This window comes from Myotis brandtii, unplaced genomic scaffold (genome assembly GCF_000412655.1).
Source record: "Myotis brandtii unplaced genomic scaffold, ASM41265v1 scaffold291, whole genome shotgun sequence".
NCBI classification, from domain to species: Eukaryota; Metazoa; Chordata; class Mammalia; order Chiroptera; family Vespertilionidae; genus Myotis; species Myotis brandtii.
Window position 1 is genome coordinate 1,426,333 of NW_005361118.1, and position 4,202 is coordinate 1,430,534.

Consider the following 4,202-nt stretch of genomic DNA (forward strand, 5'->3'; position numbering starts at 1 on the left):
CCGTGGCCTGCCTCCCTGCCCCGAGGCAGAACTGAGCGAGTACCGGGTGCGCCCTGCCTGCGGGCGCGGGTCCCCGCGTTTCCGCGTGCGCTTTACTGAAAGGGGGACTTCCGGGGTGCGAGGCCACCTGGTTTAGAAAGTCGCCGTGCAGTTTGCAGGGAGTTGTGTGCTCCACTTGGAAAACCTTTGAGCTGGAGAAGTTGTTTGGTGTTAGGTTGTGTTTAGCTGCATCAGGTCTTGGACGGGTCATTCAATCGTTTTTTCTTTGAGTTCCTCATCTCGAACACGATATAGGTACTGGCTGCAGTAGCTGTTAAGTTTTTAATGCTGATGTAAGAAGTTGTTTAACACTTAAACGCTCTGTGACATCTTAAAGCCGCTTATTAGGAAGTTAAGTGTATGGTAGACCGGGCGGACGTGCCTTGCGTTTACAGTTTGTTGTGACAAACATTAATAACCAGTTTTGTAGTTGCTGTCTCAGTTTCTAATAAATCGTAATCTTATGTCATTTGGGGAATGATGTTCACAATTAGTTTGTAATTAGAATGGCTTTACCAGACATCTTTCAGTTATGTAAAACTATGGTAGAGGGCCAGTTTTGGCTGCTTTACATTATGCATTTACTCTTTGTCATTTTCTCCCCTCCCTGGTGCATTTCCCCTTGGGGATTAGGGGATTAGTTGGATACCTTACTCTACCCACTTTCTAGAAACAGACTCCTGACAAAAACAGCCTTGCTTACTATTGGAACTGTTGCTAAAGCTAGTTAAATCTATAATAACTCAAGCATAAGCGTCACTATTTTTTGTTTCTCCTCAAAATAGTATTTTAAGTATCTCCTAGTTTGAGGCCTTGGATACATTTTAATGTCTGGTTAGTCTTCCTTCTATAATAGGACTTCTCGTGATTGTGTGTGACTGTTACCTATAATTAAATTGTTGGATCTTCCAGTAAATTTTTTTGTTTGTTTTGTTAATCCTCACCCAAGGATATTTTCCCATTGATTTTTAGAGAGAGTGGAAGGGAGGGGGAGAGACAAACACTGATCTCACATCGATTGATTGCCTCTTGCAAGCTTGGCCCCGCTGGGGATCAAGCAACGGAGGTTCATGCCCTTGAATGGAATTGAACCTACAACCCTTATGTCCGTGGGTCAGACGCTCTATCCACACCAGCTAGGGCAAATCTTTTTAAATATATTGTTTTAGATTATCATCAGTTGATGCCATTAAGAGATATTCTGATGTCTGTAAAAGGAATCAGTATCTCAGGATTCAAATAATATTAACATGATTTTCTCTATTAATATAGAGGCTACATGATGTAGGAAGATCTTGGATTTTGATAAAAAATAAACTAGATTTTGTTCAGATCCTGTGTTGGTAATTAATTATATTTGCAATTTTAAGGCAGATTGTATAAACCCTTTTTTTAAATTGACCTTAAGGAGGAAGGGAGAGAGAGAAACATCAATGTGAGAGAGATACATCAATGGGTTGTCTCCCGAATCCTCCCTGATGGGATTGAATCTGAAACCTAGGTATGTATCCTGATGGAATCAAACCCACAACCTTCTACGGCGCTCCAACCAACAGCCATAAATGGCCAGGCCAGATTGCACAAATTCTTGAGTCTCAATTTCTTTTGTAATATGTATACAATTCATCCCTCTTTTCCGGGGTTGATGTAAGGATTAAATGAGCTAATGTTTATAAAGTACACTAGAGGCCCGATGCATGAAATTCGTGCAAGAGTAGGCCTTCCTTCCCCTGGCTGCTGGCACTGGCTTCCCTCCGACACCTGGGACCCAGGATTGGGCTTCCCTTTGGCCACCAGCAGGCATCTGGGACCCAGGCTTCCCTCACAGCCCCTGCTTTGTCTGGAAGGTTGTCTGGTGTAATTAGCACATTATGTTTTTATTATTATAGATTATTATAGACTAGAGGCCCAGTGCATGAAAATTTGTTCACTCGGGGGAGGGGGGGGGTCCCCTCAGCCCAGCCTGTGCCCTCTCGCAGTCCGGGACCCCTCGGGGGATGTCCACCTGCCGGCTTAGGCCTGCTCCCCGGGGGATCGGGCCTAAGCTGCAGTTGGACATTCTTAGCGCTGCCAAGGAGGCAGGAGAGGCTCCTGCCACCGCCGCTGTACTCACAGCTGTCAGCCTGGCTTGTGGCTAAGCAGAGCTCCCCCTGTGGGAGCACACTGACTACCAGGGGGCAGTTCCTGCATTGAGCGTCTGCCCCCTGGTGGTCAGTGCGTGTCATAGCGACTGGTCGTTCAGCTGTTAGGGTCAATTTGCATATTACCCTTTTATTATATAGGATTATTATATAGGATAATATTAGTTCTTTCCCCTTCTCCTTTTTATCCTTAAAAGTACTTTTCAAAATGTCAGGAAAATGTCTAATCCTGAGATTTAGAATCTTAAGTCATGAACTATCATACTGACTGCCCAGGTTGTTGCTTTTTATTTTTAACACAAGTCCAGAAATGTTTGGAGGGAGGATCAGACCGTTTTGGCTGATACTACAGTATTTGGAATTTCTAGCTTTTGATCTCTGGTTTGATATCCCTTCCTCTTGTGAAAGCAGATGAGTGACATTCTACAATACAGATGAAGAGATTTTTCTGTTTCATGTTCATTCTTCTTTGCTACTTAAATTACCATTGATATGGGAAGGGATGTTTGTAAATCATATTTCTAGACATTGAGAAAAATTTTAATTTAAAAATGTACAATATACAAGATTTTTGCATAGATAATGGCAAAATTATTTTGACATGTTTTAACTATAAAATACTGAAGTTATGTTAGATAACTTCTACAGTTCCTTCTAGCTTTAAAAATTACACTTTATGTTTGCATAAAATGATTTACCTTTATGTGTAGTTGTCCCCAGTGAAGAGATCCCATGCCCTTTTGTCTTCTGTTTAATTTTTTAAAAATGTATTTTTATTGATTTCAGAGAGGAAGGGAGAGGGAGAGACAGAAACATCCTTGATGGGAGTGAACCATTGATTGGCTGCCTCCCGCACGCCCCCTTCTAGGGATGGAGCCTGCAACCTGGACATGTGCCCTTGACCGGAATAAAACCCGGGACCCTTCAGTCCACAGGCGACGCTCTGTCCACTGAGCCAAACCGGCTAGGGCTCTTCTGTTTAATTTTGCTATGTTTTTCATTTTAAAGCCTGGCAAATATAGAAATTCAGAAATGTTTTAGGAATGAGCTAAGATTTTCCTATTCATTATTCCTGTTTATCACCAGACTAAAATACTGCTTTGGGGGAGAGGGACATTGATGCTATATTTGATTTTGGGAGGAGAGACAAAGACAAGTTTATAATTATTTGCTTATAAACTTGTTAAACATTTTCTTAGAATTTATCAAATTATTAAGAGGTTTTTTGTTTCCTTGCTCAGCAAAAATGAGGATATAAAGAGAATGTGATATTTTCTTTGCTTCTGCATCTCCTGTGCTGGTAATAATATTAATATTGAATTGTGTACCCTGTTACTGCACTCTGACAATGCTTATTTTTTCCCAAATTTAAAAGTTGGGTTACATAGGTAAATAAACATAATATTGCTGGCTTCCTTGACATCAGGTACTAAGTTGGTTTGGGAACAATTTTGATTGCTGACTAACCAAGTATTTCACTTGTAAGAAATAAGTAAAATGAGCATTCATCCAAGGCTTGTGATCCTTAAGTATTTTTTTTTAAATATATTTTATTGATTTTTCACAGAGAGGAAAGGAGAGGGATAGAGAGTTAGAAACATCGATCAGCTGCCTCCTGCACACCTCCCACTGGGGATGTGCCCGTAACCAAGGTACATGCCCTTGACCGGAATCGAACCTGGGACCTTTCAGTCCGCAGGCCGACGCTCTATCCACTGAGCCAAACCGGTTAGGGCTGATCCTTAAGTATTAATTACTGCCTGTGTACATGTTTTTTTGTAGTTCCTGAAAATATGTAAGATTTAAATATGAAAATCTGCAAACAAAACACAAACCTTGAAAATTAGGCTCTGCATAGTTTCCAGTTTTAGGTTAAACTGAATTTTTATTATAATACTAGAGGCCCGGTGCACAAAAATTTGTGCACTGGGGGGGGGGGGGGGGGGCCCTCAGCCCGGCCCGTGCCCTCTCAGAGTCTGGGACCCCTCAGGAGATAACGACCTGCTGGCTTAGGCCTGCTCC

General features: G+C 41.8%; 1 protein-coding gene across 5 annotated transcripts in view; it reads left to right on the forward strand.

Annotated features, from left to right (window-relative positions):
• U2SURP (U2 snRNP-associated SURP domain containing) overlaps nt 1-4,202 on the forward strand; it is a 73,790-nt gene that overhangs the window by 709 nt on the left and 68,879 nt on the right. The window lies entirely within an intron of this gene.